The sequence below is a fragment of the Ambystoma mexicanum genome, chromosome 11 (genome assembly GCF_040938575.1).
Source record: "Ambystoma mexicanum isolate Mex_15411 chromosome 11, UKY_AmexF1_1, whole genome shotgun sequence".
Lineage (NCBI taxonomy): Eukaryota > Metazoa > Chordata > Amphibia > Caudata > Ambystomatidae > Ambystoma > Ambystoma mexicanum.
Window position 1 is genome coordinate 251,316,613 of NC_090934.1, and position 27,655 is coordinate 251,344,267.

Consider the following 27,655-nt stretch of genomic DNA (forward strand, 5'->3'; position numbering starts at 1 on the left):
TCAATGTCACTATCATATTATTGGCAGACACCAGTTAACATATTATCAAGTGACTTGATGACAAAAATAAATATGATGATATTCTTTATGGACAAAGGGATAGTGTGTTCGAACTTGAGGGATACATTACGTGAATGTGAGTGAATTTATACTAGCTTTTACAGGCCAAAAGGCATTACGAGGGGTACCTTTAGATCCACAATTTTTTTTGTATGGAGTAAATAATTTGCTGACATGGTTTCCTGCATTGACAGGGATTATATTGAGAATACCTGATGGGTTTTATTTAAACCAAAAATACATATGGATGATGAGGAGGGACAGGTAATTCCCATAAAGTTAGAGGCAGCAGCGTAAATAAAGAAAGGGTAGTTGTTCATGGGACAGATGATGAGGGAAGAGCATGGAAGACAGTGATAGCCCTTAAGGAAGGATACAGACTGACAGACAAAGACTGCTTCACAGATGAATATTCAGACGATGAGTCAGTATTTTTCATAAGTATATGAGAATAGAGAAATACCACAGAGAATAGCATTGGTAAAAAAGAAACTGTAATTTTTTCAGAAAGCTTCAGAAAAGGTGCCAGATATCTTATGGACCAACAGTCCATATGACGTGGGTCTATTAAGAGGAGCAGGAGCAGTGAAAATCAAGCTTAAATCAGTAGCAATTCTACCATGTGCAAAACAGTATTCTATGTCTAGAGAATCAGATGAAGGCATGGTTGAGACCAGTTCAGTTTTAATAAAGTTGGGAATATTAGTGCCATCAGTGGCCCCATGGAAAACGGCTGTGTACCCAGTGAAGAAGTCAACTGGGGGGTCGTGGAGATGTATTCAGGATCTCTGCCCCTAAACAATATTGTTGAAGCAGAGTTTCTTTTGGTCCCGAAACCTGCTACAATATTTTGTAAAATCCCAGCTAAAGCCAAATATATCACTGTAATAGATTTAAAACATGCTTCTTTTCAATTCCCCTTGATGAAGACTCACAGGATTTGAATTTGTTTTCATAAAGACATCAGTGACTAAAACACACAGGACTGCTTCAAGTGTAGAGGAGGGTCCCATCACCCTCTCTCCTGGGCATTGGCACCTCTGGGCAAAGAAGACACTCTGGAGCAAAGCAGGACACTCAGACTGGTTTCAAAAAGCCATCCGGTGTATTTCCTCAAGCAGGCAAGACACAGGATACACAGGATATTTTTCTTCTCATCTCTTCCACTCGCATGTCTTCCACCTGACCTTTAGCATCCATGGACCGTCTGTGTCCTATTGATTTTGTCCTCTTTTTTGGGCTGCCTTGCACAAGTCCTTAGGCCCTTTAATCCAAAGGCCGGTACTTTCACATTTGAGTTTCTCTTTTTTCCATAGAGCACTAGTATTCATATTTTGAATTTTTTGTTCAAAAGTCCACAAGAAGGGGCATTTTTTAGCAAGGGAACGCAAGGATGGGGTGTTGTTTGCAGAAACATCCAGAACAATGGTTACTCTAACGGGGCTTTTAGTTGGATTCCTCTGTGACCTCTCTCTCTTCACGTGTTTCGAAGCTTTCAGTCTCCTGAGGCATATAGGTCCCTCGTTATCCATCTGTAATATAAAACTGAATGAGTTTCCTTTGACAAATAAGTATGTCTCTATCATCAATACATTTTTTCTCAACCCAGCCCCTTAAAGCCCTTTTTGTATGTTCTGTCAAAATTCACCTGCCTTCTAAACAAACTTAATTTTAGATGATATATATTTTTTTTGTTTTTCTTTTTGACCATCCCTGCCTGCTAGAAAAACTATATTTAAAAATGTTCTGGACATCCCTGCCTCCTAGACAAAGCTATCTGACAATTTAGTTCTGTGTTTACAAAGCGACTAATTCTCTCCCCTTTTTTGCACAAATTCACATTTGTTCCCACTGTATATGGTCAACCTGCTGGAACCTGATTTGTTTGCAATAAAAATATATTTTTAAGCAATAAATACATTTGCCTGTCTCATTTTTTCTGCCCTTATGTCTTCTGGACTTTCTCTTTTTCTTTTTCATTTACAAGAATAGTATCCCTTCAGGGGAAATACTTATCCTTTCCTTATACATTGACATTTTCAAATGTAGAGACACTTAAAATAATACATTTTATACATCAATAAAATAGGCATGTCGTCCTCTTCTCCATCTCCTAGGCGCATCCGTAGCAGACGAGGATATCTTTTGTTAGGGATCCCAGTTCTCTGTAAAAAATCGAAATAGAGACAAAAGTCATTTGGGTACTGGCAAGGTGGTCAAGTTACTTCCTAACCTAGATTCTGTCTCCTTGCTCCGAACAAATACAATTATTTTCTGGCTTGGCTTCTATCTTTTTTCAGCCCATCTAACAGGCTTTCCCTAATTCGTTGGTGCACAAAACAATAACACTTTTCACCAGGCCAGTTCTCCTCTTTACCCCACTATGCTTGATCTAGTCTACCCCTGTTTTTCTAGACTATGACACCAATTCTTACTATGTGCCTTCATATTATATAATAAAACTACATTGTTTGCCTATTCTATATGTATATGTTTAAACTCTGCCCTTGTTGGCGTTCTGCCAACTATTGAAATTTCTAAAAGTTTACCCACCTGTCATCTGACGTCTTCTATGTTCTGCGTTTGTCTGAAGTGGCCATGCTTGCATCTATATGCTGCTCTATTCACACCTGATTGCACCTATCTTGGGAAAAATGGCTACATAGTTGAAGACACTTTGTCTCTATCTGCCTCTTTTTTCTGTTACTCACCGGGGTTCTCTTACCCTTAATAATGATCAATAGTATGTCCACACCCTTGTAGTGTGAACCAGTACTTACCTCTTTTTTCTTTTCCCCCTACTTTAGGCCATGCAGACATTCCTCCTATGTTCACACAAGGTCCATGATTTTCATTTGTAACAAAAACCAACATCGTTACAGGCACTTAAATAATGGTAATTTACTTACCCTTGTATTTTCTCCTTGAATTGGCTCTGTTCAAAATTGTCCTTGTCTGGTTAACCCAAATTTTGGGCAACCATACTCCTTTTCTGGTTCTCCGTTACTCCCTAATGCTTCTTTAATGCTCTGCGCAATTATTTCAGTGTTGGCTTTTAACCCTCATTGATGCTGTTTCTTTGTACAAATTTTGGATTTTTGCTTATTTTATGATGAGTTTAGTTCCCTCTCCATTCATTCATTCATTCATCCAATCATTTTTCATTTGTTTTTCTCTTTCATTCATTTTTATTTATTTATTTATATATTCTTATTTTATCCAAATGACGTCAATTTTTTAAACTGAGCTTCATTCCTATACCGTTTAAGGTAAATTAGTTATTTTCATTTTCTCCTACTTCATTTTTCTGGACCCATGCCAAAAAGGCCCAAAGTCCACTTATCGGTTTTTGACACTCTCTCCAATTTTCTTTAATTTATACTGGATGTTGCTACAGTATCGCCATGTGTACTAAAATGTTTCCTTTCCTTTCCTTTTAATGTGTGATGTCTTTGAAGAAAGCACCACTTCATACTTTCATTAAGCCTTATCTAGATATATCGCTATTCATGACTTTACTTAACCTAAACCTTTTTATGAGAACCATTACTGTCCTCCATGATCCATTTTTTATTATCCAATCCTTGATCATTTACCATGTTTCCTTACTCTATGGCTGTTTCTAATTTTATGAAGGTCGTCTGCTCCCCCTCTTTGTTCATAAATATCTGTGGTCTGAGGCTGAATACACCAAATACTCTCACCATTTTTCCACTAGGTCACACAGTTATCTATAATACTGTGTTTTTGCTACAATAATAAAAACCTTCGATCTCTACCAGAAACGTATCATCGGGTTCTTGCCATGCCTGTACATGCCACTATGGATGCACACACATTCAAAACAAAACACTCGATCCCTAATTCACTAAACAAAATCATCATGTTTAGGTTTTGTCATCCAATCCTTTCCTCAAATACTAGCAGGTGCCTATTACAAATATACTAAAATTTCGTCATAACACACTCTCCTCCAGAGATTGCTAATTTCTCACTAAACAAAAACTATACTTATAGTCTTCAAAAACCATCCTCAACCTTCTAATATTCATTCACCACTTTTCTGTCCTTGCTCCATGGACATACAGGCCCAATGTCTACCACTTAGAACAAAAATTGTTCTCCCTTTGCCATATTAATTCTTGGCAACTTTAAAACCTAGTGCCACTAACGATTCTGAATGCATCAAACCACTTCTGTGAGGCAGTCCTGCTGTGGATGCATGCGTTCTTCTGTTTTTGTAAAATCATTTCTCCAAGTTAAACCCAACACATTAGTTCCTACGTGTCATTGTTTATTTCATGTTTGCACATTGCTGAGCCTGCATGTGGGCTCACTTACTTGCCCTCTGCAGTACATTTGTTTTGCACCTTTCCTAAACTGCTGTACCTGCTACACTCCCAGCGCTTATGTCTGATACAATGTCTGATCCTGGGCGAAGCCCTTCCTTGACTTGTGAGCTATGCACTAGGGGGTATGCTGTCCCCTTCTCTTAAGAATTGCCCATTCTGCATGAATCCTTGGCTTCTACACATGCGTACAAAGTGGTCTGACATACCGCATGTCCAATATACAGGAGGTCTCTTAATTTTCCAATCCTGCATGCTTTGACTATTCTTCTGCGTGCTTTGAAACCCACCCAGTTACTGTGGAAATTTCCCTGATTATTTTGCCATTTCCCTTGATTTTTCTGAAAGCCCCTTCCTCGAAATCCTCTCCTTTCTCGTGGAGCAAATCCATTATTGTTCTGATTAATACTGCCTTTGGTTATTCACCTGTAATTTGCTGGGAGCATGACCCTTCCCCACTAGTCAACCTCGCGCCTTCTATGGCGTATTTTGACAATACTTTCTGCTTTTAATTTCACTTCTTTACTTTTCTAGCATCCTTTTTCTCTCAATTCCTCTCTTGCAGTAGTCTGCAATAATATGTGATGGTCAGCTGTATCCTGGTTCCTGTGTACATGGAGCTCAATAGCTGGCATGGCTGGAGAGAGTATCTGATGAGACGTTGCTGCATCAATTCTGGAGTTGAAGTGAAACGGGTAAGAAAAAAAGCATTTTTGTATGTGTGTATTCATGTGTACAAGGATGTGTATGTGTGTTTGTGTGCATGTGGGGTGTGTGTGTATACACGCACAGTGTAAGTGCGTGCATGAATTTGAATGCAGCGTGCATGGTGGTTATGTGTGTGAGTGCACATGTGAAAATTAATGCCATGTGAATGTTCCGGATGTGCACAACAAGTTCTGGGAACCCCCCAACCAAAAACAAACATGGCCAAATAACTTGTTCTATGAGAAGGTGCCCGCTTGGGAGGGTTTACAACCACGTGTTAACTCATTGTACCTTTCAGTGAGCGAAAGCGTGGGTGTAGACCCTCCTGAGTGGAAGAAATTCCATAGGACCGTTTTTTTTAATCATGTTTGTTCTCAGACGAGGGACTCCCAGATTCTTCCTAATTCTGTAAAATTTAAAAGTAACCAAGGCTGCTCAAAAATACTTTAGAGGTGCTCTGCTCCATCTCACTGAGTAGGCCCAACAAGGCCAAAACACCTGTATGGGGTTGCTGGTAGTACTCTTGTTCACAGCACAATGGCCTAGCATTTCAGTGCTGGACTGCCCCTGTAGGTGGGACCAGACTGATATGCAAATGGATATTTCTCCTATGTGAAGGGTGCAGTGGGCTAAAACTTGGCTGCAGGCCCTCCTGAGTGGACGGAATTCCATAGAACAGGTTATTTTTGTTTTCTTTGTTTTTATGTAACGTGTTATACAGCAGTACAAAAGACAGCTTTTCAACACAACATTAAAACAAGAGCATCTCTGTCCACCTCACCCTTCCCTATGGTCCCCTTAAAGAAAATGCTTCCACTCCTCACCAATATTTAACATAATGATTCCCACTCTTAATATATGGTTTAACAACCCAGGCTTCCACCCAGTGCCCCCTCGGAATCCCGTGCCCAAATCACAACCAGCCCATCGCTCTTCCAAATTTGAGATATTAGGTAGATGGTGGCCACCCACACCATCCCCTGTAATTCCCGCTCCACTCAGTGCACATCTAGGGCTTTCAGTATAAGTGTTACTTTTTTCCACATCATACTAAAGAATATAATGCTAGGTTTGCTGTTACCGTTCATCAAGAGGAACCAAAGCTCTTTCTCCTCTGTACTATTACAAATTCCAGCTGCCTTCATGGTACTCGTTCTCAATACAAGCACAGCCTTACACTTCCTCAGAAGATATCTGGCTGTTTCCAGACAGGGTTCGTCGCACAAACGGCAATAGCGTTGGTTTTGCAGGATGTTAAGCCATGCCCCCATGATTTCTAAGGTGTTAACCATGTTCATTTTGAGCCTCAAGTAATCCCATACCAGCGAGTTAACCAGGAACTGCTGAAGATAACTCGGTTATTTGAACCATGTTCGTTCTCAGTAGAGGGTATCCCATATTCTTCTTAATTTTGTAATAGTTGTGGTTTCATCCTAAGTAACCAGTGTAATCCAGACATGGACCCCTTGCTCACTGTGCCTTAAAAAGTCTCTACTTCACCTCACTGAAGAGACCCAACAAGACTGAAACACTAGTCTGGGGTTACAGATGCTACTCTTGTTCCAAGGAGAATTGCTTAGGATGTCGGTGCTGGACTTCCCTTGCGGGTCGGACCAGACTGAGATTCAAATGGTTTTTTCTCCTCTGTGAAGGGTGCGGTGAGCTAAAACATGGTTGTAGACCCTCCTGAGTGGAATATATTTCATAGATCAGGTAATTTGAACCATGGTGCTTCTCAGTAGATGGGCTCCCACACTCGTCTTAATTTTGTTCTGGGTGTGCGTCTGAATGAATGCGAGTGAAGCTGTATTGGTGTGTGACTGATTAGTGAAAGGCTGTGTGTGTGTCTGTGGTGCAGGGATCATGGATATTTTCTTACAGTCTGATGGCATGTTTTAGCGGCATTTCTGAGCAAAGCCACCTTGATAAGTGTTATTACATGGAGGCGAGGTTGGGGGGTTGTGTACTACATTATGACAGTTAGCCTGGATATTTTCTTACTTTGGCATGGCATTTTTAACTGCAATTAAGGGCAAATTCAACATCTTGAGAGTTCTCACATGGGAGACATTTGTGCAACCAGCAAAAACATGTTTTCTTACTGTGGCATGGCATTTTTTACCGAAGTTAAAGACAAAGTCAACAGGGGTATTTTCTTATGCGGGGATACTGGTATATATTGGCACATCCAGAAAGGACATATTTTCTTTACTGTGGCATGGCATTTTTTATTAAGGCAACATGCTGAGTCTTCTTACATGGGGGAGCATTGGTACAGCCAGCAAAAACATGTTTTTGTACTGTGGCATGGCTTTTTTGCTGGCATTAAGGGAAAAGTCAATGTTATGTGTGTTCTTACATGATGGGGGTACATTTCTACAGCCAGCAATGATGTTTTTATTACTGTGGCCTGGCATTCTTTTACTGGATTTAAGGGCAAAGTCAACAGGTGTATGTTCTTAAGTGGGGATACTGGCATATAATGGCAGAGCCAGTAAGGACATGTGTTACATGATATTTCTTTACAGGTTTTAAAAGCAATGTCATGAAAATGAATTGGAAAATGTTCTGATGCACTGCCAGTGATTTGCATTCTAATGGATTTTTTTCATGTCTTGCCCTACAAAATAGCTTGTAAACTGTGTGGCTTTTTAACGATCTTTCACAGATAGTTTCTGTGAAATGCTACATTTTCATCCATTATTTTAAACATGTTCTCGGGTTGCTTTGTGCTCCCTCGCTGTACTAGGTCTGTCCCGCACATTCATTGGAAATGTTTGTGCCCCTGAAGTAAGAAATTCACCAGCAACAACTGCCATTTAGTGTGAAAGTATGCATCATTTTATCAACCCAGGAAGAGCCAAGATTCACAGCCCTATTTACAGAGGAAATTGTATAATTACAAAACATGCTCTTCTTCAATGGCTCATAGTAAAACAATGTGTCCCGCACAAAATTCTCTTCCTCACCTTCAAGTGCTGTAACTCGGAAGCACCACAATACTTGTCTAACCGTTTAATCCCTCACAATGTAAGTTGCTCACTAGTCAGTCGATACTAAAGAGATCTTCTCTATCTTCAGAGACTTAGAGACCCTTATCCCCCCCCCTCAGAATATCACTAAAGATAGGTCCTGGTGCGATGAAATCCAAGCAGCCCTGCTCAACAAACTAGACAGCCTTCAAACCAAAATTAAAGTGACCCAACAAACCCTGACTCAACCACCACTCCCTAACCTGCCACAAACCAAAGGACCAACCACTACGTTCTCATTCAAGGAAATCCATGAGCAGGATATCATCAATATCATGAAATCCATCAAACCCTCAAAGGAGACACCTGCCCTGCAGCCATCATCAAGGACTATGCCAGCACCCTTGCTCTCTTACTGGCAGCTTTCGCTACAGCATCCTTCGCCACTAGACAGTTACATGCCTGCCTCAAAGAAGCCTGGGTCCGCCCGCTCTTAAACAAACACATCTTGGACCCCACATCACCTAACAACTACATGCCCATAACCACTGTCCTGTTCCTGCTGAAAATACTGGATAAAGCAGCAAATGTACAAGTGAAACAATTCTTAGAGGAGAATAAACTTCTCGGGCTACGTCAATGTGGGTTCCGCCCGGGGCACGGCACCAAGACCGCCCTACTTGATTTGAAAAATCAAATGGATGACGCAAGAGACTCAGGTTAACCTGCTCTACTCCTACTCCTAGACCTCTCTGCTGCATTTTACCTTGTCGACCACAAGGTCCTTTGTCACCACCTGACCTCGACAGCCAGCTTTTCAACTAATGCCACCGCCTGGATCACCTCCTTCGTTCAAGGCAAGACCATGCAAGTCTTCTCCGACCTTGCCTCTGACTCACCTTCCATCATCCTATGCAGAGTACCACAAGAGTCCTGCATCTCACCCACCCTCTACAATGTTTTCACTAGACCCCTCTCTCACATCCTGGACTCATTAGGTATCACCTACACCAACTGCACGGATGATACGCAAATCCTCCTCCCACTAACAGGTGACTATGAATCTGACCCAAGAGCCCTCCACGCCATATACACAATCATTCAAGCCTGGATGGCCGTGAACAGACTATTGGCCTGATCACGACTTGGGCGGTAAATGTGGCGGATTATCCGCCGGACCTAAATAGCGTTAATGCCAAGGCACCCAGCGGATAATCCGCCAGATCACGAGTCATCGTGCATGCGCCCCGGTCCAAGGCGTTAGCGCGATCAGCGCGAACCCTTAAATCCGGTGCACCGTGCGCTACCGCCACCTCACGCTCATAGCGCGCGCTATAAGCGTGCGCTTTTAGCACGCGGGAAACGCGTCACCGCCGGAATGGGAAATAAAGCAGCGGCCATCTTGGAAATCACAATCCGTCGGATATCACAGCCACTGGAAGCCATCCACGCGATCTGAACCCTGAAAATGAGTCAAGAGCGCACTAGGGGCAAGTCTGCACTGGACAGGGTCAGAAAACCCAAGTTCAGTGACCAGGAGCTTGAGGTACTTGTGGAGGAGGCACTGACGTACCACAATGAGCTGCAGCAGCGTAAAACCAGCGCCCAGCGCAGAGGCCAAATATGGAGATCCGTCGCACAAAGGGTCAGTGCAGTGGGGCGCGTGCCCCGGGATGGGGAGGACTGCCGCAAGCGGCTGAATGACCTGCGCGTGCGAGTGCGAGGCATCCTGTACCAGCACAGGAGTGCAAGCAGGGGCACAGGAGGAGGGCCACCCCCCCACCCGACCTCACACCATGGAAGGAGAAATTGATGGGCCTCATCGACATCGGAACCATCGAGGGCATTGGTGGAGCGGAGGCAGGGACTGGCATAAATCCAACGGCAGGTGTGTCCCATCCCCAAATACATGCATCTGAATGAGAGTGAAGACATGTGTCGAAGGCACTGCATACACCCGTAAGTGAGGGCCACATCCCTAGAACGGTAGTGCTGCCTAGACAACCCTGTACGTGCAGTGCATGAATGACAGGGGCAGGGGATAGAATCCCATACCCATAGGACAGCTACGTAGAGTGGTACTGTGCATCAACACAACCACAAAAGCCTGAGTGCAGTCCACCACAACCATGCGTTCCCATGCAGTGTATCTCCATGCACATCCACAACAAGCACCACATGGTCACTGAACGGAATGCAAGTTGACTGCGTCATTGTCACTGTCTTCATTCACACTTGTTTGCATGACCTGCATCACACAAATGTATGTAGCATTGTACTCAAACCACCCCCTATGTACCCCACAGGCACACATCGATCCCAACAGCCTGGTGATGATGGCGATGAGGCCACACCGACAATGCGCCCACAACACCGTGCCTCCACCAGCACCAGCACCCCCCAAAGACGCCGCACCCATGGGAGACAACACGGGGGAACACCCACCTCACCCCAACGCAGCCCGCCAGACAGCAGCGGCAGCCACATGGCCGCAGGGAGGCGACCGGCAGCTCACCAGAAGCCACTACCCACAGCCCCGATGCCGAGGGAGAGAGGCCTGAAGTGGAGCCCAACGTGGGAGCAACACCTCCACGTGGGCATCATGCCCCCGCACAACACTCGCAAAGCAGTAGTGATGGAGAAGGGGTGTCAACACCCAATGGAAGCCCAAGACCAGGCAGTCATCAGGCAGGGAGTCGCCATGTGCCTGTGCGTCGCTGCAGCACACCGCAGCCCGATGTGGCCACTCCGTCCTATGGGAGTCCAGAGGGCCAGCGATCTGAGCCAGGCAGCCCAGTCCAGTCTGGTGGCATGTCGCCATGCAGCCCTCCCCCCCCCACAGCGCCCAATTCGCCGCCCATCACCTGACGCACCAGGAGAGCCCTTTGTCACTGGGGCAGCAGTCATGGCCCGACTGGATATCATTGAGGCAAAACAGGCCCAGGTGAAAGGAATGGCAAGGGTCCAGAGCCGGCACATAAAGGCCGTAAGTAAATCCATCCGGCATGGGTGCAGGTACATTGCGCGGGACAATGCGCATACACGGCAAGTTGTGCAACAATGCACCGCTGCCCTGACAGGCTCTGGGCAACGAGTCCGCGAATTCACGGAGGCCGTGTCAGCACTGGCAGAACAGCAACGCGAGGCCAATAACCTCATGCGCCAGCACATGATGGCCTGTGCTTCCATACCCTCCACTTCCACAACACCCACAGAGGGTTCACTAGACCCATCTCCGAGGCGCCGGTCCATGGTGTCCTGTCAATTGGTCGACTGCAATTTGGTCGACTGCAATTTGGTCGACACCATTTGGTCGAATGCCAAATGGTTGAATTTTTTTTTTTAATTTACATATTTTTTTTGTGGGTTTTCGTATGGGGAAAGTAAAAAAAAAAGAAAAAAAGGGGGTTGGGGGGTTGGGGGGGACCCCCCCAAAAAAAACAAAAAAAGGGGTAAAAAAAAAAAAAAAAAAAAATTTGACCATTTGGCATTCGACCAAATGGTGTCGACCAATTGTCCTGTCGACCAAATGTTTTCGACCAATTGACTGGTAACCGCCGGTCCATGCGCCACCTGAGGGCACGCACACCGGAGGGTCCTGGGAGAGGGAAGCGCCCGCGCCCATCCTACTGGTGCATGGAAACATTGTTGTTTGCCTGATGAGGCAACTGCACAGTTGGGGGTTGTACACTGGGGGGAGGGGGGATAGTTGGGTGTTCACTGGGGGGAGGGGGGATTGTTGGGTGTTCACTGGGGGAGGGGGGATTGTTGGAGGAAAAATAAATCACGTTACAAAAAACACAATGCATGGACAGTAGTGATTGTAACAAATGCAATTTGATGTTGAAGTGACATGTTCACAACTTACCTATTACCCATTTCTAATGGAATCCATCAATCAATACCTGGCTGGCCGACCTCCCTTCCCTCTGCCCAACCCTTTGTGCATGTGCAACACCTTCTGGCACTTCATCGCCCTCTCTACCATCATCAGGTGGCTGCACATGTGCATCAGGGGGCAGTGGCACATTTCTGCGACAACAGATGTTGTGCAGCATGGCACATGTCAGTACAATTTTTCAAGCTTTTTCTGGTGCATACATCATTGCCCCTCCCGTACGGTCGAGGCACCGGAAGCGTGCCTTCAGCAGTCCAAATGCCCTCTCCACCAGATCTGTGTATGGGCATGGCCAAGGTTGTATGCCCACTCCGCCGCCGTGTGGGTGACGCACAGGGGTCATGAGCCACCTGTACTGGGGCTATCCAGAATCACCTGCAGGGGAGAGTAAGCCGGTATGGGGACAAGGTAAGTCCAGTGGGTGTACAGAGCCCTGTCATCAGTGTGATTTTGCCATATTTGGCATGTGGCCTATAACATTGTGGAGTGTGCTGTCCTACGGGCACAATTGAATCAATGGGGTACTCTCCACTTGGTACGCCTATGTTTCTGTATGTAACAGTACTCATTCACTTGTCGCAGGATGAGGGGGCCCTTCCATCTACTTCTGCTTGACAGAAGTGTCTGCCTCATGTGTCTTTGCAAATCCATTTGGCTGCAGTTGCATTTGCTGCTCTTCACTATTCTGTACTGTTCTCCATGCATTTCCATGGCCATTTTGGGGACAGTGTCTGTGGGATGTGCATTGTCATTACTCGGCCTACTTATGTGTGGGGCATTCGTGGATGTGCCAGCTCATGGTTTGGAATTGCATTACTGTCAGATGGCCAGGGTGGGATATCTGGACTGTGTCAGTGTTGTGAGCCATGGTGCTACTCACACAGGAGGCTTTGTTGTGGTGGGGATTCCATATGTCACTGTGCCGCAACATGTCTTACATCCTGCATGGGTGTGTTCTGCTGTGTAGGACATGTCCAAGGTTCATTGTGCAAGGTGCTTGAATGTGAATGCTGCTGTGATGCTGCTGACTATTGGGAATGATGGGTTCTGTGACAGGCACCATCAGTTGTGGATTGACATGCTTTGTGGGATACATTTGTACTCACCCAGTGGCCATGTGTTTTGGCCTCGGTGCCTTTCCATGTACGCTGGCAGGGTACTGTTGCGTAGGACCATGGAGTCGTGGGTGGATCCTGGGTAGCGGGCAAAGCAGTGGCTGAAGGTGAGGTCAGGGCCACATGTCATCTGCACGTTGAGGAAATGGTACTGTTTACGGTTTCTGTAGGCAGCCTCATGTGCCTGGGGTGGTACAAGTGCCCGATGTGTGCAGTCCCGGGCTGCTATTACATTCGGGATTTGGGCAATGGCATAGAATTGACCCTTAAGCTGGTGCACCTGTGCCTGTGTGGCTGGCAATGCAATGTGTTCATTCACATGATTCAACAGTGCATCAGGCACCTGTCCCAGCATGGCACTGAATGTGTACTGGGCCATTCCATGCATCATGGCAACGGTATGTTGGTATCTGCCAGTCCCAAGTAATTGAAGCACAGACACGAGCTTCACTGGGGGAGGTACTGCGGTGCTGGTGGCTATCCGGCTGCATATGTCACCCTGGATTGTGTCCAACTGGGTGATGGTTGCCCTGTCCAGCCGATATTCTGTCACCAACTGACCATCAATTAGGGCCCAGGGTGTTGGCCTGACCCTGGGGATGGCTAGCCGCCTTGCTGGTACTGCTCTCCTCCTCCTTCTCCTCATCCCCACTGCCGCCTGCACTCCCAGGGACCTGGCCTGGTTGACTGGCCTCTGTAGCTCCAGACGCAGCTGGTAGAAGTCGACATCAAGGCTCCCGGCTCCAAATGGCAGCATGGTGTTGGGGAGAGTGTGTTGTGCATGGGTGGGTCCTTTGTAGGCCTCTGATTTGCATTGCTTCCACCTGGGCCCTCATTGCTGTCTCCTCCCTGCTCCTGCTGGTGTAATGGGGTTGGGGAGGGTGTGTTGTACATGGGTGGGTCCTTTGTAGGCCTCTGATATGCATTGCTTCCACCTGGGCGCTCATTGCTGTCTCCTTCCGGCTGGTGTAATGGGGTTGGGGAGGGTGTGTTGAGCATGGGTGGGTCCTTTGTAGGCCTCTGATTTGCATTGCTTCCACCTGGGCCCTCATTGCTGTCTCCTCCCTGCTCCTGCTGGTATAATGGGGTTGGGGAGGGTGTGTTGTGCATGGGTGGGTCCTTTGTAGGCCTTTGATTTGCATTGCTTCCACCTGTGCCCTTATTGCTTTGGCCTGTGTTCTGTTACCTCCAGCTTTTTCCTGGAGGTATTTTCGGCGGATTATCCACTGCTTTTCTGGCGCTAATACGCTTACGCCGGACTCGTGATTGATGATGTTTTAGCGCAAATGGTTCCTGGTGCTGTTATGGCCGGCGCTTGTACAGCCGGCTGTCCTTGCGCCGGATGTTATTGCGCCGGCGGTATTTGGAGTCGTGATCCGACAGACCCTTAAAATCGGCGCTACGAGCGTTACCGCCGATTTTAAGGGTTACCGCCCAAGTCGTGATGAGGCCCTATGTCTCAATAGTGACAAGACTGAGCTTCTCGTGATCGGTTCCACTGAAAACCTAATAAAACACAACTCACAATTAAGCCACTTCATTATTGACAATATCAAGATCCCATCTCTGAATCAGTGAAAACTCTAGGAGTTTACCTAGACTCAAACCTTTCCATGACCAGACAAGTCAATGACATCGCCTCAGCCGTGGCATACCACGCAAAACTCTTAAACGCAGCCAGACCATTCCTATCCAAGGATAACTGCCATACCATAGCCAGAGCTATAACAGGATCAAGACTCTATTACTGTAATGCCTTTTTTCTGAGCACATCAGTAAAAAACATGGATAAGCTGCAGGTCATCCAAAACAGCACCCTCGGTGCAGGCATAGGCATTCCCAAAAGGGAACACATCACTTCCGCCAGGAAACATGCTCACTGGCTACCCATCAAAAACGCACCCTCTTCAAAACCCTTGCTCTAACCCACAAATGTGTCAACCAAACTGTCCCCCTCTACCTATCCCACAGAATGCACACATCCGCATCCACAAGACCAACCAGAACTCCTTATTCTAACATGCTCACAGTCCCTAAAGTCAAAATAGTCAGAGCAGGAGGAGCCAGCTTCCCCTACTTAGTAGCCCTTCAATGGAATGACCTCCTTCCATCCCTTAGAGCTGAAAACTCACACGTAGGGGGTCATTACAAGTTAGGAGGTAAGCATGCCGCTATCAGTGGCATGGCTACCCCCTTACCGGGTACCGGGTCCAGATCCCTGGAATGAGGAACTACTCTGCCATTCTGACCTTGGAGGGCCTGGTAATTCCTCATTCAAGGAACCCATCCCCATTCCCATTTGAGCCCCCATAGAGCTTAATGGGAATGGGGAGGATGCTAACAACAGGCCCGTTATTAACAGGCCTGTTGTTAGCACCCTGGTCTGCTCACAGGACCCGCTAAGAGCGCCTGGCAAAACCAGGCGTCCTTAGCGGGTTCCCGCAAGCAGACTCGTAATGAGGCGGTAAGGGGTTGATGGCTCCAGCACCTTTACCGGCACCATTAACCCCTTACCGTCTCACTCATAATGACCCCCATAGTCTTTCACAGAAATGTCAAGACTTTACTCTTCAACTAATTAATTGCCATGTTAACTATACACTATTATGTCATTCTTACCTGTCTGTATAATGTCTGTATAATGTATGCAATGCATATATAATGTATGTATCTAGCTTGCACGGTGTGGGATACATTTACCAGCCCAGAAGAACTTCCCCTACATCACCAAACTGCATTTTCAGCAGTTACAAAAATAATGGCTGCACTGTGTTTGCTGAGCACATATTCCCACTGCAGCACCAAAACTGTGTTTTGCATTTACAAAATTAATGGCTGCGCCGTCTCTGCTGAGCACATTTGGGGTGAGATGGATCACCCCGAGAATGGCTGCAAGTATTTTCTTCAATTGCACCAAAGAAAAGAATTCAAAGGCAGCGCTGCTATGCTGCCAGCTCAAAACCTCCCACTGAAAAAGAAAATGTTCTGCGTTTAAACAGACTTTGCACCGGTGCTATTTACATCTTTTCAACATTACACAGTTTGGTTCCAGAAAAGCACATTCATGCCCATCTATCATCAGGATGAAAGCCATCAAAGGATGGCTATTCCTCTCTGAAAGGCATTGTGTGTCAAGTAATATCTCATTTCAGGCCATACAGCAAGCGATTACGAAAAGGTAGCACAGGCCAAACTCTTCGCAAGAAGCGCTCTCTCTCCCTTTGCTTATGTCAGTTGCAAAGAACCCTTGTGTTGAACAGATTCCTATGTATTAGAAACTGACCAGAGCTATGGAAATGTTCAGACTAAAGATGTGAGGAAAACCGCATTTGGAAAGTGACATCCAAGAAAAATTAACCCACGTGTAAAACAGCACTTTTGCTGAGCATGAAAATGCCTTTTGAAAGTGAAATGTTAAAAAGAGGCCCTGTGGTTGCACAGAAATGTGATGGAATATGGGGGTTTGCTCTAAAAGATACATGATATTTATTCCCAAAAAGACTTGGTTTCTGTTTAAAGAAAGAAAAAATAATAATTTTGAGACCAGCAGAACAGGTTTGGCAGGCACTGACTTCAAAGTATCCCTGCCTCCCATGGGAACAGAATTACCTTCCCCAAGTGGACCAGCCCCCTGGGTACATGAAAGGGGCCAAGGTGGAGAATCTAGCGACCTCGTCAGACTTCCTGGCTTTTCTTCAGCCAGGAACAATGGATCAGAGGAGCTGGCCCTGTCACAGGCAAGTGTGAATTCCTTGTGACACCCCTCCTCAGCTTCAACTGCCTAGGATCAAAGGCAAATCCATGGCAATCCTGGGTAAAGCTGACCAGAGCATGACATTTGGCTGGGGGTTTCAAAGGACAGACTACTTTTAAAAACAAAGCCTGCCCATATGATTGAAAAGACTTTTATATCAAAGTATGTATTTCAGTAACCTAAAGAAGCAGTAATGTAAAATTTTGACAGCTTTAATGTATTTTTTGCAGCATTAAAATGAAACAATGTGTGTTATGATATGATATGATATGATATGATATGTCATTTATAACGTGCCTATACACAAGTGATTCAAGGTCACGACAAGGCAAGGGAGGGGGAACAAAGGGAGGACAGACAACAATCCTACTATGCCAGGTGTCATTCAGATCACGCAAGTGCAGGGGAAGGGGAAAGGGGGAAAGTGCGGGGGAAGGTGGGAGGGACAGTGCAGTACATGAGTATAGTATAAAACAATAAACATGTTATCCTAGCATGTGGGGGACGCAAGCACCAGTAAATTGACATTTCTGGAAAAAGCATACATGAGACGGTAATGAAACTTAAATGCAATTATCACTGATGCTGTTAGGCTCATGTGTATCTATTTGTAGGATGTTTGATAAAACATTTTCCATAGAAATTGCGAAAGAATGCCAGAGAACAAAGAAATATCACACAAACTTGGCGTTTGGACAGGAGTCTTCCTCTTGAAATATGGAATCTGCCTATCTAATTTTCCTGATTATGACATTTGTGAATATAAGTGTTTTGTGTCATAACTGATTTTGGCAAAAGTAACTTTGGTAGAACAAAGCACATTGCAAAAAAACACCCACACTAAAACTGACTCACTTCCTTCAGTCCAATCTGCTTACAGGAAGGAGGCGGCATTCACAGACTGACCTATCCTTTCTTAGAGGTAGGTCGGGCTTAGTTGTGCCTACATAGTATAAATCCTCTGATGTCATCTGGTTTATAAAAGGAGGATGCTTAGGGGGAGTCAGACATTCAAAAATCCAGACATTCAAAACTCCAACATTCAAGAATCCTTCATTCAAAAATCAACATCCAGAGATCCAGACATCCCACATTCACCCTGCAAGATTCCAGGAGGATAGCTCAGCGGCAACGTGCCCGCCTTGGAAACAAGACGACACGAAGCAACACAGGTTTGATCCCCGTGTTCGCGCTTAGAAACCTCTGGGTATTTTAAGCATGTTATAAATTCGCAGCTAAGACATATTCCTCTAACAGCACCTTGATGCCCCCAGGCTGTGTGAGCACTTTAAAAAAAAGAAGTAGCAGATCCAGGCAGAACCACTGATCCAGAATTAAAACCCTACAAAATCCCAATAATTCAGGGAGAGCCCAACTGATGCACCCTGCTGTTTACTGTGACCAGACCCCGGTTGCCCCGCTGTGTCCCTAGAGGAGAGCCCAGCTGTTGCCCAAGTGACCAGATTTTTGTCCCGAGGCCTGGGTGGTGGTCCAAACTACCCCATTCCAGTGTTATTTTAGTATTACCCCTCCCCAATATCAAAACGCTGCATCCTTTGCTCTGTTACCTTGCCATTTGTCCAACCCTATAAGAAATCCTATAAGTGTCCTAGTAACTTCTTAAAATTGTTATAATCCTCTGTGTATCCTGTGCTTAGAAAAATCTGAGTTAGTCTCTATGTGTTAGCGCAATTCTTTCCAACTCATTCAGTTATCTGTGTAAGTCCCTAGTATTATTTGAAGTAAATCAATTAATTTCCCAGTTGAAAATTCACGTTAATTACTGTTGCTATTCGAAAAAAAAAATTTTGTCGAGTTTTTTTACTAATTATAGTCACTAAAATTGCCTCGGTAAACAAATCATTTTGCTAACAAACCCGAGTTCGTCTGCAAAATTTTTCCCTTTTTAAACATGATTTCCTTTCGTTCAAGGAATCCCATACTGTCCCCCATCAAAAGTCACCCTTTCGCTTTCATATCATACCTATTATGTGCCTTTGTCCCTTAGCATTGAAACAGCTTTCCGATTTTGTCTGTTTAGGTCATTTTCCAATCTGTTTTGCTATTTTAAACCGTGAAACAAAGCAATTGCAATTTCACTACGTGTGATTCTTGCTCCAATGCTTTTCCTTCCAAAGTCGATTTACTAAACTGTATGCCTGTTGTTTAGTACCTTGCCTTGTAGCTTGCAAGTTTTCTCGCTTCTTTGATACAGCCACACACATTCTTGCCTTATCCATTCAACCGCACAAGTAAAATCACCATTCAGTAATTCCGAGTGCCATTTTGCTCAATTTTCAAGGGAGCTCAATATGATTTTTGCCTCCCATTCAGGGGTGGTAGATTGGATTTTCAATCCGATTGTTGCATAGTATACCTGACTCCTTTCTACTCCTCTCCACTCACACGACATTTGGTTAACAGGGGTTTGAGGGAGTATTGCAGGGGGAATGCTTAACTGTGGTGCCATTTAAAAGCACTACCCAAAAGTAATCTTGCTTTCTTTCAATTGCGCATTGTATCTCTTATGTTAAAAGGCTAAACTGAGAGTATTATATAATTTTAGTCTGTAATTATCACCACCCTGGTGATTGCTGCCCCATATTGAATGTTTTTGATTTTTATTCAAAATTAAAATAAATAAATATTTAATTATTACACACCGGCCTGGTTCATGGTCCATGGCGACACGGGTGTACGTTAAGGGGGGTGTGAGACGGGTTGGCTGCCTTCTCAAAGATTGAATCTGAGTGAAAAAAACTTAAAAGCGTTTTAATTGTGCGCTGCATTCCTGGCCAGTAGAAAGTGTCCTGGTACCGGAGTGTGCCGCATCTTTAAGATCCTTAGCAACGGATCCCAAAGGCCTCTTAGTGGACTCTTGTAACTATATAACTAAGTTAATCTGCTGTAACTAAACTCAACACATGTAACAGCGCCCCGATGCCCATGGCTGTTTGGGCGTTATATAAATAAAAATAAATAAAAATAAATAAATCACTGCGTTCCTATGATGACATCAAGCTCCTACAACCCAGATTTAAACTATCAAGCTTTGGAGGCACCGGAGTTGACGTACAAGCTCCCCTGACTTGGAGCAAAATCCCCAGTCATCTACGGTAGGCCAACTCCATCTGCGAGTTTAAAAAAGGAATTAAGACACATCGATTCAACCAAGATTACACTTAATCTTTTGCCCATATCAATGCAGCTAGATTTCTGTATGTTTGTAATGTTCGTGTGCACCTTGAGGCCCTTGGGCGATTTAGCACTATATAAAAATAAAAATAAAATCAATCTAATCGTGTTTATCCTAGGAATTTGGATTTTTATGGAATTATGATTTTTTGTAGCTTAATATTTGTTCGCACCTTTTATCACATAAACAGAATGTGTACCATTTTTGATCCATTATTTTATTTTATTATTTTATCAATATTTTTTGTTTTACCTTATGCTGTTAAAATGTAAAAATATCCCTAAAAATATCTCGAATATCTCTGATGGAAAACAAACCCCATTCCTTCTGTGACCCCAACTACTTAGCTACAGACCTCTCTAGTTACGCAGTCCTGACTACGGCTCTGATCTTAAAATGCATGGGGGAGCAGAGGGGCGGCAGCTGCAAGCTGCGCTCACAGATTGTGGCATGGTGTGTTTCTCGGCGCATCACAAATTGCAGTGGGGAGGGGGGTTGGCAGACAGGCTTTCTGCAGATGGGGGCTATGTGTCTGTGCCAGTTAAGCTCGCTGAAAGCCATCACACGTGCAGTGTTGGGGGCGGGCGTAGAAAATACAGCCTGGCGTGTAGTCGTAATATAAAGCATACACTAATACGTTCTCTCTCACCCACCCCCATCTTCACTGCACTTCCAATTCATTTTAAAGCGCCATGTTTCCACCAAATATATTGCATATACGGTTCGTTGCCCCTTAGACACATCAATGCGTATTATTCTTCTCATTGGTTTCTTCATTTTAAGAGTAATCTAGACTAACACTGGGACAACAAAAAGTTCAGCTGATTGTTTTTTTTTTCTTCTGTTCTGTCGTTCCACGTTTCCTCCGAGGAGGAACAGTTAATCCGCTCCCCCTTCGACTCCCATCAGTATAAACCCCGCCTCCACACCTCAGTCTCGCGGCCCCTTCAGGCGTCACGATTGGGCAGCTGTATGCCCGTGTCAGCGCCACACATTTAGCAAATCACACTGCAGGCTTCCTATGGCAACACTGTACATTCAGCTCATTATACTGAAGTATTCCAACCATAACGCTGCATACTCAGCACGTATAATGCAGTATTCCTATGTCAAATGCTGCACTTTTAGCAGATAATACTGCCATATTGCTGTACTAATGCTGCACATTCATTCAGCACTCAATACTGCAGTATTCCTGTGGTAATGATTTAGCTCATTATATTGCATTATACCTGTTTTTTCTGCAAATGTAGCTTATTATTCTGTAGTATTCCTATCATAATTGATTGATTCGTTTTTTATTATGCAGGGCGCATAATGATGCATTCTCAGGGCCCGATTCATGGAAATGTGCGCAGAAATCCTGAAAGGGCTGCGCGCTGAGAAAGACACTGTGCGAGCCTGTTTGCAGATTAAAGAACGCGCCGCCCGCGGTTTCATGGAATTTACTGTGCAGAGTAACCGCATTAGCAAGTTGCGCCCGGAACGCCCCTGACACGCCCCCACGCAAAGCGAAAATAGCCAGGAAAGCCACTTTTGCATGCTCCCCCAAGCGTGAATACAGGCACGTGAATGCACGCACCCTTTAAAGAGTGAGTGGGATCCATCGCAAGCAGGCCTGCATTTTGGGAACCCTGAGCAGAGTGTCCCGTAACTGTATCCGGCACCTCAACAACATGCGTATGAAAAACCGCTACTCAGTTGAAATATCGAAAAAATCTGCTTGCGAACCTCCGCAAACCGTTCGTGCACCCCGCTTCACTGCGTACATGCACCCCTAAATTGGATCGGAACCCGAGTTGCGTACATGCACCCCGAAGCACCCCGAAATCCGTCATGCAAACCCACCTCCGTGCTGCAAATCCTATGAGCAAGTGTACTTACGCCTGCCTTCGGGTGGTGGATAGTATGAAGGACTCACTTGGCCATTTCCCAGCCGAGAGATTGTGCTATCAATTCCATGAATAGGTCTCGTGCCGCGCAATTGTGGGCATATGAGGAACTGACTGCAGGCCGTCTATCAGAATGCCCACTTTTTAGCAAGTTCTTCCCCAATTTTGGTGTTCGGCCCCCTTCCTAGCCCTCTGTGCAAGCCACGCCTACGCTATGCGTGGAGTCGCTCGCATGGCTCTCAACAGCTCGTGGATTTGTGCGCAGTTTGCCGTGCAAGTACCCTGCTTTCCACACAAATGATTCCATGAATCGTGCACTCAGTATGCATTCAGCACTTTATATTGCAGTATTCCTATGGTAAGGCTGTCCATTGTGCCAATTTAGCTCATTATACTGTAGTATTAATATCATAGTGAGGCATATTTAGCAGATGACACTACAGTACCCCTGTACTAATGCTGTACATTTGGCACACTGTGGTGCGATATTACCATGGTAATTCTGGCCATTTGTCAAATCATTCTGCACTGTGTTAATGCTACATAGATTATACTGCAGTATCCCTGAGGTAATGGTGCATATTATGACCCCTCCTGCTATTCTGCACTTTAGCACACTGATCTATGTACTGCAGTAATCCTGTGTAATGTGTAGACTGGGTACATTACACTCCAGTATTCCTACGGCGGAGTTTTACATTTATCTTACTGTACTGCGGTACTCTTAATTCTTTCCGCAATGATGGCCATTTGCTATACTGTGCTGGTATCGTCCTACAGTAATGGTGTGTAATAGCTACACTAGAGTGCAATATTTGATAACAATAACGTGTTTGGGTAGGGTATAGTGCAGTTTTCATTTGATAGTGGTCACAGCGCCAAGAAACCATACAAAGGCAGCAGTGCGCTAAGTAACATCCCACAGCATAACATTAAAACATGCCAAGGGGTTGCCACACTACAGTACAGATAAGCTGCACGGAAGTACTCCCGTGGTAACAGAGTGCATACTTCGGTATTCGCATAGTAGTGCTGTTGCTCGGGCACCTATGCGAATGCGTTGGGTTGGTTCTGCTGTGCCACATAGTGGCTACGGTAATGCTGTGTTTTGCAGAAGAGTATTCCTATTGCACGGCTGTCTGTTTTGTATCTTTGTCTTTGACGCCTTCCACGCCCCTTCTCTTTGTCAGGTCGCCCAAAAGCTCTCCCTAGCCTTATTCGCCCCCCATCCCCCTTCCTATCCTAACGAGCGCTGGGTCTTTTGGGGTAATATATGCAGATGAGGGACGCCCGGAGCAGGTGGGCTCCGTGGAGCTGTATATCTGTGATTAAAAACGTAAGCGATGACAGCAACATTAATCATTACCCGGGGTTGAGGCAGGCGGAGGGGGACAGCGGTGTGGGGGTGGGGCCAGGGCCTCTAGTCCTGACCGTACCAGTGGGAGGGGCCCATATGTGCCCCCTCTTCCACGGGAAATATCCTGCTTCCCTGCCTTTTTTTTGTCTATGGGGGAGGGGTAAGCATGATACACCCTAGCTACCAAAATGAGTTTCGGCCTCCAAATCTCTGACTCCAATTGGTCCTTCCCACTTTTTTTTAAATCGGGGATGGGGCGGAGCCCCGGGGTGGAGTTTTATGCAGTGTGAGTTGGGATGGAGGCTTGCTGCAATGTTAAGGGATGGTACAAGTGTTGGCGGGGTGCACATTTATAAATACGCGAAGGGAGGGGGCAATATGCAGTATGGGGGAGAAGGAGGCCTTTGCTGCACCACTGTTAGGGAATTGTATTGTGCCTCAACAGTGTAGGAAAAGGGGTAATATGCAGTATGGGGGAGGAGGAGGCCTTTGCTGTACTGTTAGGGAATTGTCTTACGCCGCTACAGTGTGGGGGTGGGGGGTGATATGCAGTATGGGTGGGGAAGGAGGCCTTTGCTGTACTGTTAGGGAATTGTCTTACGCCGCAACAGTGTGGGGGTGGGGGGTGATATGCAGTATGGGTGGGGAAGGAGGCCTTTGCTGCAGCACTGTTAGGGAATTGTATTACGCCTCGACGGTGTAGGGAAAGGGGTAAAATGCAGTATGGGGTGTACAGGCGGGCGGAGCGACCTCTGACGGGCCCATGGATCAGAGCTCACCCTCGAATACTTTAAGACAAGATAGCTGCACGTTGTGGAGGATGGGGTGCAGGATTCTCCTACTCCAACACAAACCAATAAGGACATGTCAATGGTTTGGCAAAGGGAAGTCTGTTTAATGACAAGTACAAAAAATGGGGAAACAAATGGAAATCAGCAGTGTTGCGATCGCCTGTCTTGCTTCAACTCCTCGAACTTCATACAAACAGTAACATTTATACCAAAAACTCGTCATCATTGACGTGTAACACTCAAAGTTTGTCATTCATTTCTATAGGTTGGGAAAGGTAACTTTACTATAGGTACTATATCTGTATATTGTAACAGAGCGTGAGGATTGATAACTCTTATTGGGTGGGCGTCTACGCCCATCCCTCTACATCACTCGTGATAGACGTCACTACAAGTACGACATCTTATTGGTTCTACTAGCTATATGGCCCTTTAATATTTGGTCCATCGTGATTGGGTGGGTTACAACCCTAGACATACATCTCCACTTTAATTAGCAGCATGCAGAATGGACACCCAGGTGCCTTGCGCCCCAGGATTCACCCTGCCTTTCTTCCATCAATCAGCACTTTTAGGGCTATGTGTCAATTAGTTGGCTAGGGATGGCCTCGAACTGTAGCTTCTTATCAGGAAAAGTTATGGCATCCTCGGATTCTGAGTGACATCAGACGTTGGTACCTCTTTGCCCTTGGCTGGTCACGTGTCTGTTCACCGTGAATCTGGATCATTTTCCTTGTATTCGCGTATTTGATTCTTCCGTAGTCTCGCTACCTGCCTGGGGCCTCTTTATCTCGTCCTTCACTGGCTGGCTGGTGTGCTCTGAAGTTTTGATTCTTCGATGTTGCTGCTCTCCTCCCTTCCTTAGGTTGTCCTCGAATTCCCAGGCATGAGCTGCTTTTTACTGAGTTTCGATTCCGCTCTTTCCTTTGGCTTTGGTTGGAATATGAATCTTGGCCTTGTTAGCCCCTTGCAGCCTGGGCTTAATTCTGCTTTTACAAAATGGAGTTGCACTTGAATACTGTGCTTCATTGAGGTAGATATATATTTGGCGCTTGCCGCTCTATTCTTCTACTAAGCATTGCAAGCAGTACCGTTTCCTTGGCTTCTTGCGTTTCAAGCCTATTTACAGGCATTTGTTAGTTGCACATTTTCATCTCACTTCATGGTTACGTTTCTTCATGCTGCAAAGTTGTTTCTTCTTTCAAGTCTGATGCACTATTATTCATAACTTTTCGTCTTGTGTGTCATCCTTTTCGCTTGTCATTTATGTTCATCTGTACAACTATCTGGGCTCTTATGTTGTCACCATTTGCCTTCCATTAAGGCTCTTTGGGTCTCTCCGGGGACAGTCTAAAAGTAGTCTTCATTTTGTGCCAGCTGCTGGTACGGTTGCCTCAGCAGGTACCGAGCTGCCCATGGTTGTCTGTTATAGGTACTTCAACAGGTATTGCTCTTCTGATGGGCACTGGACATAGGCCCAGTGCAGCTCTCTGTTGGTTCAATTGTTCCTCATGCGTCACGTACCTTGGCGAGTATGTTCCTGGTACCTCAAACTGTGGGGCTGGGGTGTAGGCCATGTCTGGGACCTCCTCTACACTCTTCCCTCTGGTCAGTTCATCAACCACTTCTGCTTCCTCCTTTCAATTCTTGTTACTTTGTTCTTCTGTATCTTGTTCATCGTCTTCTGGGTTTGTACATGATGGTGCGAATACCGGTGTCTTTGGAGTCCATATTTTTATCACACCTTTCAAGCTTCTTGCTGTTTTTACATGTTCATCTTTGTTCCAGGTCATGAGCTGACATTGTCCATTTGGGCTGCAATAGATTCATTTTCCTTCATACTTTCTTCATTTTCTGGGATTCACAAACTTTGTTCCTTCTGGCGCAAATTCGCTGGCCTTCACAAAGTCTCTTATTTCTTCATCAGTCAGGTCTCTGGGCTTCCATCCTGGTTCGACGTCGACTGTGAGCTTCATCCCAATGGCTTTCTTCTCAGTTTTCTGGCACTGTGAGATGATTATCTTGATAACACAGAATCCTAGCAGTATCATTACTAGTAAGGCTCCCAGAAACTTGAATATATCCGCCATCCATTGTGGGACCCATGAGAATAGTGTTCCAAACCAACTGTCATCATCCACTTCGTCGGTTTCGTTGATCATCTGGTTCTTTAGGTTTCTCATCATACTTATGGCTTCTGTTAAGGTTCCATTTTCTTCGTCATGCGAAGGTATAAATGTGCAATATGATTCTCTGATTTTTGCACAAACTCCTCCATCCATCGCTGTGATCATGTCAAGTACATATCTGTTCTGGAGGGTCATCAATCAGATTGCTCTTAGTTCTTCTTTGATCGCATTGAATCCTTTTATGGTGGTGTTGATGGTCTGCAATAACTCCCATCTGGTTATCTGTACCCATTTAGTATTAGCTCCAACTTGGATGTGTGGCAAGAGTATTGTTGTGAATACTGACGAGGTGAGGCTAAACAGCCTGTGTTCATATGGGATTGCACAAAATGCTTCTACTGATTTGGTAGATAAGTAATTCTCTCTCTTCATTCGGGATACCAGCTCTACATATCTCCTTTTCCTCAGGTGAGCATCTGCCTTCGGGAAACTGTCAATACTCAGGTCACTTTTCGGGATCACTAGTGCAGAAATGTGGCCGTTCACTATTGTGCATATGCCTCCCCAGTTTTTCAGTAGTCTTATATATTCTTTGGATCCACACGCCCAGTAGTGGTCCATAATTACTGCAGTTCCCTGAGTCATTCCGGGAGCTTCAAAGATTTGTCCGCTGTTTTCATTTTCTCCCATCTTCCTTGTGCCATTGTTCCTGAAGCACAATTTTGGGTTTTCCAGTGGTACTATCTGCAAGGGTCCTCCTCTGTCTTCGACCCATGTCGGCAACTTTACCAATTTAGCCCGTAGCGGTTTGCATAACCTCTGTGGGTTCTCTATTACTTCTTGGCAGGCTCCAAGGACCATCCAAGCTCAGCAGATTACCACTCCTTCTTCCCATCCATTTGGGGTAACTACTGTCCCCCAGATCTGCATTTGGCCTCTGTTCTTCCAAATTTGAGCATCTTCTGGAGTCTTTCCTTGGACGTTCAGCCTCGGGTTTATCTCCCATCTTGTTCCCGTTCCTTTGACTTCAGCCTTCTCATACCGGATCACGTGATTCCTAGTATGAGCTCTATTTGTTGTCTTGATGTCCTGAACGTAGCCGTCTTCATCTGGGAAGTTCGTTTCAGTTGCCTATATCAAGGAGGCGTCTCTCCCCATAAACTGTCCTCTGGTGTTGCACATTGCTACATGTGACATACAGTGTGCTGTAGGGACGTCGATTTCGACTGCCACGACGATCTTGGATTTTCCCATGCTGTACGGTAGAAGTGCACAGACGAAGCATGCTCCTGATTTTCTTCTTCCGACCTCTTTCAGGTGTTGGTACCAGATGTTGTTTCCTAGATGTGCTGTCCAGGTAATCGTTCAGTTCATTGCTATCTTCATGTGGGCTTCTCTTGATTCTTAGTGTCTTTTTGTAGTTAGCTATAACTA

General features: G+C 45.3%; 1 long non-coding RNA gene across 1 annotated transcript; it reads right to left on the reverse strand.

The window, feature by feature from the left end:
* Positions 1–537: 537 nt before the first annotated feature.
* On the reverse strand, positions 538–22,187 carry LOC138504695 (uncharacterized). The gene is made up of 3 exons (XR_011279906.1): positions 21,937–22,187; positions 2,137–2,225; positions 538–1,592 (listed from the first exon to the last, which is right to left on the reverse strand). It is a non-coding gene; the product is annotated as an uncharacterized lncRNA (long non-coding RNA).
* Positions 22,188–27,655: the final 5,468 nt, after the last annotated feature.